At 38.7% G+C, this 13,164-nt stretch overlaps 1 protein-coding gene across 6 annotated transcripts in view; it reads left to right on the top strand.

The window, feature by feature from the left end:
• The window catches only part of nlgn1 (neuroligin 1), a 406,572-nt gene that overhangs the window by 303,530 nt on the left and 89,878 nt on the right, over positions 1–13,164 (top strand). The gene's annotated exons all lie outside the window — the stretch shown is intronic.

The following is a 13,164-nucleotide window of genomic DNA, read 5'->3' as shown; positions in this document are numbered from 1 at the left end:
CAATAAAATCAGAGAAATTTCTTTCAAAATTCTTCACAAATTTTATCCAGTGAAACATTTCTTTACTAAGTTTAAAAAAGATCTGGACATAAACTGTTCATTCTGTCATTCCTCACCAGAAACTGTGCCTCATCTTTTTTGGTTTTGCTCTTTCACTCAACTATTTTGGAAAGATGTGATACATTTTATAAGAACTCATCTATGTGAAGATTATAGATTATTTTACGAGCATATTATTTTTGGATATTTTACACAAGAAAGACTTAATGCAGAAAAAATATATGTAGTTAATTTACTTATGATTATGGCTAAATACTTTATACACAAGTGTAAATATGCCAACAAAAAAAACGTGTTTTATGTTTTTCAGAAAGAAATGGTTTTGTATGTGAACAGTATTAAATCTTCCACTAACAAAAAAGCTGTCAGAACAGTTGAAACATGGTCTCTCCTGAAACTTTAACAGATTCCTTTGCCTTATTATTTTTGTTTTATTTTTGCATAACCTGTTTTACATGGTTATCATTATGTTTTTTTTGTTCATTCTCATGGCGAACGTGAAGATTGTATTTTGCACACAGTGGAGTTTTGTGTTTGGTATTTTGTATGTGCAAGATATTGTTAATAAAGTTTATTTTTAAAAATAAACGAACCGGCAAGAAGTAGCCACGGGGGTCCTGCAGCCATCGGAACCTTAACAAATATTTCATCTCCACCTCACCGTTGCCTTTTTTAAGAAATGACAGCTGGTTTTCCCACATTTATATGTAGTTATGGATCAAAAACAAGAGGAATTTGTTTTAATGTAAATGCGTGTTCCAGCGTCTACAGGAAGTGTCGCCCATAATTCACGCAAAGGCTCATGGGGGCTAGGAATAAGGTGGATACGGATTTTCTGTTTCGGTGGCACTTCTATTACCATTATTGGTATTTGAGACATTCCTTTGTGTCTCTAGAGATGCAGACAGATTTGTGACCACTTGAGGTGAAGATAAAATATTTCTTAAGGTTCCGATGGCCTTCTTATTGGTTCGTGTTAGCGTCTGTTCAAAATGGGAGGTGGCGGCCTCTCGTCTAATCAGAGCACGAGAAATCATCTGCCTTCCGTTTCATTCAAAGTGCCTTCCTTTTCATTCAAAGTGCCTTCCTTTTCATCCAAAGTCACTTCCGTTTCATGCATACTCCTCTCTCACACACACATATAAACTCTTCCTCACACGTTCATATATACTTGTCTTTCACATACATACATTCTTTTTTAAGAGTGACGATGAGAGTGAGAATGTATGTATGTGTAAAGTAATATATATGCATGCGAGAGAGAGAATATATGGATGTGCAAGTGAGAATATATGTATGCGAAAGAGAGTATATATGACTGTGAGAGCAAGAATGTATGAATGTGAGAGAGAGAATATATGGATGCGTAAGAGAATATATGTATGCGAAAGAGAGTATATATGACTGTGAGAGCAAGAATGTATGAATGTGAATGGTTCAGAATAAATAATGTCTTATACGGCCCCTCATACTCTCACCCTCCTGCTCTTCCTCCCTCTGCCCTTGCCTCTGCCTCACATTGCTCTTCTTTGAGGAGCCACTGGGAGTGCGTGGTCCCAGTGCAGCAGGCTTTTATTGTGATTGAGCCTGGCCCTTACCAAGAATGATGTAGGAGGAGGTGGCCTGTTTCCCGCAGATGGACAAACGGTCTAATCTTCATATGCTTCAACTGCTTACAGGAAAGAAACAAGCAGGAAAAAAAAAAAACTGGAGGAGAAAAGACATCCCTGTCAAGAGTGCCTATTAATGAAGACATGTTTTATCTTTATATTATCATATCAGGCCAGATGAGATGCTCAATAGAAAAATAAGAAATGAGAGAAATTAAATCACTTAATTACATTAGTCTTAATGCACATAGCAAACGGATTTTCAGTTAAAACGCTCAGAAATGTACAATCTTGAATCTTCAAAAAAAAAAAAAAAAAAAAAAAAAAAAGAAATGTACAATTGAAGAGATTAGAATTCACTTGCAGCTCTGAAGTTTTTCTAGATCTCAGTTACTATAATATATACTGTTTATATACTGTCATGTCAGATACATATTTTGACTGCTCTACCAACAGAAGCTCCTGCATAAAGTCACAGCCGCCCTTACAGATGGATCCAGGTTTTCTGTGGGCCAAAAAAATGGGCAAAACTGTACAGGGCACCCAGGTGGCCCAGAAGAAATGGCAAGGTCGTAGATCAGTTGGCCAGCCCAAAGGGAAAATAAAACATGCCCATTCTTTTTAGCTACGTGCATGCTGTGAGCGACAAATTCTAGCCAACACATTAGGAACATGAAGGGTAGGTAAGGGTGACATAGGCCACACAAGGCAAATCACACAGATTTTTCATTTTTTCCACCAAGTCGTGGGAACTGTGCAAGGGGTGCCTGAGTACTGCAACCTGTTAGAGACTATACATTTAGACAACAGAGTGTAGCTTCTGTGGGCATCCTACTTACGTATCATCTGTACTCCCCTTTCGTACGGCATTCACGCAGTATCAGTGCCTTTACTAGCAACTTGAGTGTGACATAAAGGTACTGTACAACAACCATACATCATAACTGTATGCAGCTTAAATTAGCCTTTATGATATACTTACCACACACATGATAATGGAGCGATACATTTTTATGACGTCCTGTAAGGCGGCCGTGGGGTTCTCAGGAAAACTGTAAGACATCTGTGCTCTCCTTAAATTGCTTCTCTCTACAAGCCTCCACAGACCGGACAATCCAAAATTGGCAGCACTTGTATAGGTCAACCCCCTGTGCGGGTGCATGTGATTGAGGCTTTGGCAGTAGTAACCCACAGGAACATTTATAATTCAAAACCTAGTAGTATTCTAGTAACAAAAGCCTGGGCTTTTTGTTGAATTGCTCAGAGCTGCAGTCCTGCTGCTGTAAATTTCTATCCTCAGAAACCCAAAATTTTACAGCATCATGTATGCAAACAATCCACCTTTTGTTTTGATTTCATCAGGGAAAAAATAATACTTCAGTTTGTTAAGACCAGCAGGGCTTAAACTACTGGAGATGGGAATAAAAATACATTCAGGACCAGACTAGACTGAGTAGAATTGGCTCAGGATAAAATAAATCAGTCCAGATGATGACAATGAAGAAAGGTTTGATCCTGATCAAGAACATAAGTATGTGCTTCAACAAGGATGCAATCACTACTCCTTTGCTACAACTCTAAGTGTTGACCAAGATTCACTTAACCCTTGTGCTATCCTAGGCACTTTAACATTGGGAGTTGGGTCATCTAGACCCACTAGACAGTGCGCTGAACCTTTTTTCTTCAATGATTTGTGAACCTGTACATGACAATATCTTTACATAATTTCTACTATAATCATACTTCAAGGTATTTTTGATTCATTACAATAGCGTTCCCAGTGGTCTTTTAGTTGTGTTTATGCCGTTTTTAGCCAAAAAAAAAAAAAAAAAACGATGTCGTTTTCAAGGACATAGTTCCTGCAGAGGAGCAGGAGTTCAGTAGAAATTCCCCTCTGAGTTGTTGGAGCAGAGTAAGCCCACGCCAACTCCCTGTCACCCATCTGTTTACACTCTTTCCCACTTGCTTACAGTACTTCAAATCCCAACCTAACAAAACCGGATCCACAGAAACCCTTTTGAGCCGCATGCCAGCTTGGACAAAGAAAACGAAAACGTAGACGGCATTTTTCCGTCGTCTCCTAGTTCAAGCAGATTTGAATAAAGAAATACTCAGAAATGCAATTTTTAGCTTACTTTTCTTTGTTTATGTCCTCCATCATCAGAAGAAATGCCACAAGAACATGTTAAACAACACCAAAAACAATATTTTTATCAGAGTGGGGAAATATTAAAGAGAATATAAAACAGAGTTCAAATTTTAGTAAAATTGACTTCCACTTGTTCATGTTCGGAGTTGGGGCTGATTTGTTCCCAGTTAGACATTTTCCAATGGGACTAATAATTTATCCAGCAAACATGTTTTAATCAAAACTACATTGTTATATTTAACTATATTACAACATTTATTCTCACTGAATGCCATATGTTGCATTAAACCCATTTAAGTAAGTGACAAAAACAAATTGCTCAATAACTTTTCATATTTGGACTTTTTAATAAAGTGTAGATTTTTCAATGCATGTCTAGTTGAGGAAAAGCAATAACTGGAGAGAGTGCACTCCAGCAGCTGATGTGGCTGCAACTGTGGCTGAGATGATACTTGTGTAAATAAAGCAGACACACCGCGAACGTAGACAGATTCCCATTCTGCTCACTCCTCTGTGTTCCCGACTCAGGGCCGTCCGTCCAGGGTTAGAAGCTGCGTTAAACACATCATGTCCTTGCTACGCGTGCAGTCACTTTTCCGTCACTAACCCTTCTCTGTCTTCTCCTCACCTCTTTCATCTCTGGGCATTTATCTCTACGTCCATTTCTGTCCATTCCATTAATTGAGTTGATTCCCTTCGCTTCAGTTTCTTCGGCCTCCGCAGCAGGTCTCTCTGCCCTCTCTTCCCTCATTTGGCCTCCGGCAGACAGAGGCTGAGAAGAAAAGGAGAAGAGTGATTGAGCATTTACAACTCTCCTGGAAATGTCATTGCCAAGGCTTCGTCACTGCGTCAGCTTTTATTGCCTTCTACCAGGAACCTTCAGATTGGAGGGCCATTTCATCTCTTTGGACACTCGCACACACTCGCTTCTCTGAGAATAATTCCCCGTGCTGAATCTTCTGACACGGCCATGGACACACAAAAAGGCGCGCGCAAGCTCTGTGCATTGTCTAATATAGCCATGCTTCATCCAGCCATGCAGTAAAAGTATGTTTATGTGAATGTGAATGATCATTTCCGTGACCCTCAATTAGAGGAGGGAAGGCAGGAAAAGGAAGAGCGATAACATGAGAGAGCAGAGGGGAAATAGGGAAGGGAAGGACAGCAAATTGAAAATATTACGACAACAGAATCCATCAGGACTAAGAAAGTCCTTCTGCATCCTCTTGGTAGAGAATGCTTGATCGGGCATTGTGAGGCGGCCTGCGGTCACTCCTGCCTGAGCAGCACAACTCTGCTCCACAGCCATCACTGTGGTGAAAAAGGGTTCCATTGGAATTTTACATCTGCCTGGAAATGAGCTCCATGTAGTTGTTAGGTCCAGATTAAGATGGACTCAAAGTGCTTTACATACAGTAGCCTTCCATTTCAAGCAACATTATCAGGAACACATTTTAATATCAGGTTGAAATACAGCAGCACGGTAACAGCCCTGCCATCACCATCTTGCATCTGGTCCCACAGAGCGGGAGAAAAATAAATGGTGCTATAATACTTAAAGCAGAGACTGTTGCAGTGGCAGTAAGAGCAGTACATTTGTACCAACGGTACGACTTAAGAGCCCAGATTTATTATGGCAGGCAAATTGGTGTGTGGTCCATTCTCAGGAAGAGAGTCAATGAGAGTGTTGAGAGCTGTGAATGAGATCCTTAACCAGGAACCTACGAAGGCGGATGCAGTTTGAGACATTTCACTGCTGCTGTGATGAATATAAGGAAGAATATGAAGAAGAAAAAAACAGACAAACAAACAAACAAAAAAAAAGCAAAAGGGCCTAAAAAAGGAGGGAATTTAGTGAGTCTTTTAGGTAGTTTTGAATTTGTGGGTATTACCATCTGTTCGTTTGACCTTCGTTCATTTGACCTTCGTTCGTTTAGAGGTTAAAATTAGGCTGCCATTTGTAAAAATGGTAAATGGCGTACACTTATATGGAGCTTAACCACCTTCTTAGAAGGCCCAAAGTGCTTTACAGTCACACAACCACACACTCTGCTGCCGAACACTGGCGTTAACCTTTAACCACCAGAGGCAGTGTCTTGCTCAAGGACTCTTTTACACATGGGCGGGCGATCTTCTGATCAGACGTTGACCGCTCTACCTCTGTACCACGATATTGTAGTTTGTTCTTCATTTCAATACTTCTTCGTTGGTGCCCAGCCTTGTATCTCTTCCTGGTTTACAGACAATTATATTTTAAACTGTCGTCCGCAGACCATCAAAACACTAAAAGACCCAACATGTATGGTTTTAGTGTTAAAGCTTTGGACATGCCAGGCAAATATGAGGCGTTGCTGAATGTAAATGTAGCCCATGGTGTTCACACTGGACAAGTAGGGAGGGGCTTCTTCTTTTTCTCCTGCTTATGTCTGCCACCTACTGTTGGAAAAGGCTTGGTGTGAGATGTAGAAGCAGTGCAAATCTTGCTCCAAGAGCTCTATTTGGATATACGAAAGACTTGAGGTCACATAATTCTGGCCAGTCACAAACTGCAATAATTAATTTCTCCTCCATGATAAATTTTCAAATGTTTGTCACTTTTTAGATTTTGAAGTGATGCCATCCATACGTCACTACCAAATTTGAGTCCCTGATTTGTCAGAATTCAAGCTGGTTTAACTTATCTGCATGTGTTCAGTGGTCACATATTTTGTACTTAGAGCCAGAAAACAGGCGTGTTGTAGCTACACGTGAATGCAGTAGTTTATAATGCGGAAGCCCGAACACGGGCATTTACATTGACTTTTTGTTGAGCACGCGTTGCCGAGGGCAACATTAAAGTAGCTTGAGAAAAATTGTCAAGGATGAGCTGCAACAACAGAACTGTCTGCATGTGTGGCTAGGATCTTCTTCCCTGACATTTGAATCATATTTATTTGCTGCTAAGTCAGGTGGGCAGAAAGCAAAAACCTCATTGCACCCAGTGTGTCCATAACGTTTGGGAGCTGGTATGGTGATATTTTTCTATGGTGTGTCATGTTGGAACAGGGGACCCACAGCAATGGGGGACAACAGAAGACAGGTATTTGTATGAAAAAGTCTTTTTGTTTGGAGAGTGGCACTCTGGGCATGAATACATTGGATTATCTCTGTCTCTCTAGCTGCCCTTTCCTAATGCAGTAATTCCTGCTATTTATGCTCTTCGCACAAAACAATTACTAATTAGAGGGGTCATCTTCCACAAATGCACAATCTAATACATTATCATCTTTTTTATTATGTTAGACAAAAATACGTTGACATTACTAACAATTAATAAAAGTTAATTCCAGTATGAATACATGTTGTGTTCATAAACAGCAACATTGACACACCCCTCACATCAGCACCCCCTACTCTTAAGACTCAAATGGTTTCTTCCAACAGCTTGAGTATGGTTACAGGTCCCTGAAAGAACATTTCCTAGAATTCCCTGGAGATTAAAAGGCCAGGTGAGTTCCAATTATTTCAACACATTAATATTGAATGTACTTTAAGGTTAATCATTTCTATGGGCTGGGTGGTAAGCTTGTGTTTTCACAGGCTACTAATAACTGAGATGATCTGCAGTATCTGCACCTGTTGTGACGTATAGGCTGCTGGAGGGGTTGAAAGGCACAATAAAATAAAATAAAAAATAGATAAATTACTTAAAACGGTGTGCAGTGCATGTAAATAATATAGAGATATATTTTAACATGCAATTGTTTAATAAAGTGATTAAGTGCTGTTCAAATCCAAATAAGCTTCAGCAAATAAAGATCCTCCAATCAGAATTTAATTATTGTTAAAGTAGGATTTACACAACAGGAACAAATATAGAGTGTAAAGGTTTTTCTTTTTGTAGGACCTCATTAAAACAATTTTTGTATTTGCTGAATTTTTAGATGCTGAAAATAAAATTTGAAACAAATAATGGCTTTCCTCATTTTATTTAAAAATGAGAAACATATTGTCCCTCTTACATAAACAATAGAAACTCAGAAGAAAGCCAAAACAGAAATAAAAGTAGGTACAGGCTAAAGTAGAAGAAGTATGAAAAAAAAAACTAATTTGACTTTTTCCGATGAATCTTCATTAGTATCTAAAATGTTATCACATATTTAATATTTTAATTATTAGCTCACTATATTTTTAGAAATAAATCCATTTTGGAAAACTCCCTACCTCATGGTTTCTTTTTTTTTTTTCTCTGTCTTTTCTTGTGCTGCAGCACAGCAGTCTATTTGGGCCACCATCTAAACAGTAATAATACATACATTTACCCAAAGAAAGTTATAAAGTTGTTAGAAATATTTTGTAATTTCATGAGACTTAAATCTTATCTATATGAGAAAAAAGCAAAAAAATGTATGAAGATAAAGTTGTAAAAACAAAAAAAATTACAAAAAAATGTCCCAATTTTGCGAAAATAGTTGTAGATTTGTCTAAAGAAATAAAGTTGTAAAATAAGATTTTGAGAAAATCTGATGCAAAGTCATTAGTCATGACTTTACAAGAATAAAGTTGTAGAATTAGGAGTAACAGAGTCAGTATTTTGCTATTATAAAACTATAAGACCTAACTTCATTAGTTATAAATTGAGAATGTGGTATTTCAGTGTGTGAGACATAGAGCACATTGTGCTCAATTACTTCTGGATTGGTTTCACAAATAGGAAACTGATTCCTTTAGGGAGTCAACATTGAATTTTTGTAAACATAAGGACATTAAAAAAGAATTTGCAGGACACTGCGCCCCTTCAGGAGAAGATTCTTGACCCACAAGGAGTGGATTTCTGGAAAAACCTGCCGTTTATGCCGGTAGCAGTATAGATGCAAAGGTCCAAACACATTGTGGCACATAGATTCCTATGATTAAAAAAAAAGTATCGCTTTTGCTTGTAAAATTACCACCTTTTTCCTATAATTCTACAACTTTCGTTTTATAGTGGCCCTTATACTCCGTTGTACTGTAGTAATTAGGTGCTTGATAAAAAACAAAACAAGTCAAGCTGAATTAATATTTGACTTCATAAAGAGGAAGCAGGAGAAACACAGCTTTCAGTTATTTCTAGTTATTCATTTTATTGCTTTTTTCCTTCTCTGAGGCATGAAAAGTTCCACCCCAAAGAGCTTAAGGCAAACACTTTGATTATGACTAAGCACAGGATGATTGGACCATCTGTTCTCACACCGTGCAACATTATAGGCCAGTCATAGTAAACATATGTTGCGCTGAGGCTTAGGAGTAGGGCACTTGAGTGTTTTGGTCTTTTATTTGACTTGCAGATAGTAATAATAAATCAGCCCAGACGCCAAACTTATTCTGTTGATTACGCTTGACCTCGATGAGTGGCAGGTATTTCTCAGCATGCTGCAGATTACATCATAGGCACTGGTCTGGAAACTCTTCCCTTTTGGAGACTGTATCTGTTCAGACAGTAACAGTTTTTAGGTGATTTTGTCTAGATTACCAAGCAGTTGTCCTATTCCACACCACAGACTGTGCTATTGAGGGGCAAAAGTACTTCAGTTTTCCAACAAAGCATTGGTGAATTTGTTGAGATCTCTACAGCTTCTCTGTTTGCTGTATGTCTGCTAAAAATACTCCACCCTAACCTTCTTCCAACCGTGTGCTCCAACAAACTGCTCCAAGGTGTACTGCAGCACCCATAAACCTGACAATCAACGTGTGTGTGTGTGTGTGTGTGCTCTAATATCATCATGTCTATGGCCATCAAAGGCACAATCACACATGCTGTGTTGTTGGCCCTGTCGTCTACTTTATGTTCGAGACAGATTGAGGTTTTGTTCTGTTATTCTTCTCCAGATAGACCAGTTGTAGAGGAATGACTCCCTCCTTAATCCTGGCAGGAGATCTGGACTCAGGCTTACCTCATTCTCCTGGTCTTTTAGTTGGTGCCCTTTTTTTTAATGTCCTTTCAGCCTTTTCAAATCCAAAAATAAACCCACTCACTGGCAAATTACTTCACGATGCCTCTGGTGTTTTGTTTTCTTCTTTATTTAGCATTTCCTTACTTTCAATCTGGTTCTCTTTTCTCTTTACCTCTTATTATTCCAAGAAATTCTTAATTTGTCTCATGGAGCAAAAAAAAAGAAAGTGTTGTTTTACAAAAAAAATAGGAGTTGGGTGTGTGTTTAGTGTGGTGTTCGCCTCACCACCAGCATAAACTGAATTTGTCATTTTAGTATTTATTAAAAGGATGTGTTGCAGGTTTTCTAAGAGGGCGTTTACGGTGGTCCTCTATCCGACAGTCTAAAGAATGCCCTGATCCTCCCATTGTGAGGGCATCAAAAGGAAATCTTGTGCAGGTGGTTTTTTGGTTGGGGAGCCATCTGTTCTCTCTCCATGTCTGCTGCGGTTTGATCCAGCAGCACCTCTGAAAGCCCCGAGACTGTTTTCAGTCAGTGTTTGATTTACTGCTTGGTGCTGAAAGGAAAAAAAAAATGGTGACAGCTATATTTCTAAATCTCAGGTTAGGATAAATTCACAGCTCTCTCTGCAGCATGTTTACTGCATGGGCATGTTGAGCTCACACTGAATAGGTTGATTTTTCATCACAAACAGGGGAAGAGTTGGCCAATTTTTCGGGGAGTTTCAGGCTGAAACAGATGTTGCGCTCCGCACCTTCTGCTGTCGTTGTGTGTCAGAATGATCAGGTTTTTTTTTTGGCTCCGATCCGATTCAGAGTCATATCATTTTGAGTCTTTGCCGAAATCGAGTCCTAATCTGATAGTTTTGTAACACATTTAAAAAATTTACAAATGTAATAAACACAGCCATGAAAGCCCTGGTTTTTATGTTAACTTCTTTTATCATTTAACACTCAGTAGATTGAATAATCAAGTGCTAATTATTAACTTGAAAAAATATTAAACTTGTAAAAGTAAATGATAATTAGTCATACGAGACAATCTGGTGACTGCAGTTTATAGTATCTTTCAAATAGTTCTACATTTTTGATCATATAATTCACATTTTTATTAAAACTTCTTAAGCAATAGTGATAACTCTTAAATTAGTTGTTGTAGCATATATAATATATATAAATATGTATTTGTGACTAGCTGATATCACTGTAACCATGTACTAATTTAGTTTTTCTTTCAGAGATTATATATTTTTTTTTATTCACTTTTTCCCAGAGCTTCCACTTTGTAGACGCTCCCTAAGCAGCTGTCTTAATGCCGTCTTTATGTCTGCAGCATAGAGAACAATTCTCAAAAAAGAACAATGAAAACATTTTGTTTTTCTTTTAAAATGCCTTTGTATGTCATTGTTTTGCATTACAACACTGTTAGAGACACTTGCTGTCAGTTTTGAATGTTTATTAAAAGAATTAAAGTCTGAATCTTGAAATATTTTGCTTACTTTACTCCAGTGCTTCTCAGTTATTTTTTGCCAGGCCCCCCCTAGGAAAAAAAAAGTTTTGCGCCCCAACTACAAACACACACACACACACACACACCTACACACTCAAGCGGTGAAATTATATTAGGTTAGTATATATACAAAATGTGTAAGTATTCCTAAAATTGTATCTTTTAGCATTAACAAAAGAAATTTGTTAATGCTAAATATAAATCCACTTTCAACAAATATTAACTCTATTTAGCCACACAGAAACCCTGTTATAGTCTAAAACAGAAAAGAAGCTTAAAGTGCCTGAAATAAAAAAAAAAATCTGTCAGTCCTTATTTAACCCTTGAGCTATCCTAGGCACTTTAACATTGGGAGTTGGGTCATCTAGACCCCAAAAGAACCTTTTTTCTTCAATGATTTGTGATCTTCACTGGTGTCCATGGATTACATAAAATTCTCTCCACATTTATCCACCTTTGTCATGGTAGGGAGAACACGTCAATGTAAGGGTGGGGTCATAGGATAGCACAAGGGTTACCATAGAAACATTTTGACCAACTGAACCATTTGATGCTGAGAAAATAATTCAATCAATACATATTAAATGTAAATTGATCTGAAACATGAACACAGCAGCACCAATATATTTAATGTTTTTAGTCTGAAGAAACGGATAAAAACATTGTGGTGATTTTTTTTTTCTAACTGATGGATTGTTTATTTCAGATTTCATAAAGTGCAGCTGTTTTCCTGCATTACCTGCTGTCTTTATGTCAAACACTGACACCAACTAAACCACAGGTAGACAATGAATACATTTATGGAAAATAAAGACACGTCATCAAAATGTCTACAGTACTTTATATAGAATGACATTATTGGCATGAGCTGAGTAATCTAAGGCACGCCACGATCCTGGTGTTGCGCAATCCAGGCAGCGCTTGCAGTGCTCCGCGTGCCCCGTTTCACCTTGCAGCCTGAGCCCAATACCCCTCCCCTTTCCTTTCCTTCTCACACACGCGTGTGACAGGAGACAGGAGCAGCTGCAGGGACAGAAGTTGACAGGTTTCAGGCTGTTACAAACTCTGTGATATAACAGATAATAGGAAATCAATAGTGGCGCAGATTTTTCTTCAAGCACTGAAGCACTGACGGACTGTCAACACCGACCCCCGTTAAATTTGCGCCCCGGACAATTTCCCGTATTACCTGTGTCTAAAACCGTCACTACTGCGGGCCCCCCGTGGCATCGCATGGGGGCGCGCGCCCCACTATTTTTTTAGAAGCACTGCTTTACCCAAACTTTTGTTGTGTGCCTCATAGGCACTTCCCCAGAAAAAAAAAAGTCGGGATATGTTCAGGATATGCAGGCTGTGGGAAGTATTTATCTGTAATATTAAGCTTAAAATATAAAGCGCTTAAATCATCAAATGAATAGTAACTGATCAGGATACAACAACCGATTTCGATCAAGTTTAAAACTACATGATCTGGCCCGATTTCTGATCATGTGATCAGATCAGGTCATCCCTCAGAACTACCTTGGGGCTTTTTCTCCCAAAGCTCAGTTTTCTGATAACTAAATTACAATTTTGCACATTAAGTCAAGCTTTTGTGAGTTTCTTGTTTTTATTTCAATATTTTTTACCTCGAAATGTATCCAAAACCCCCAATCTCAAAGCCCCCCCCCCCCCCCTTCCTCCTACTTTCCTCCTTGTATTCTCCTCTGTGTCCTGCTGTGTAGGATTTGATGTCAATTAAGGATCAAAGTTGTAAGTGCTACACAGCAGGGCCAAGCAGTGTCTGAACTGCTGCCCAACAACGGGGCCACTGGAGCATAAAATGGATGCCAGACACACTGTTCAGATAACAGACCATCAGCTGGATATCTGGACGATGAACTATCCTGATCCCCAGCCAGCCCCCGCTCCATCCGTCACTTCA

Source organism: Oryzias latipes, chromosome 4 (assembly GCF_053564925.1).
Source record: "Oryzias latipes strain Hd-rR chromosome 4, Olatipes_Hd-rR_3.1".
Taxonomy (NCBI): Eukaryota; Metazoa; Chordata; class Actinopteri; order Beloniformes; family Adrianichthyidae; genus Oryzias; species Oryzias latipes.
Note: the sequence above shows the minus strand (reverse complement) of the source record. Positions and strands in the feature narration are given on the sequence as shown.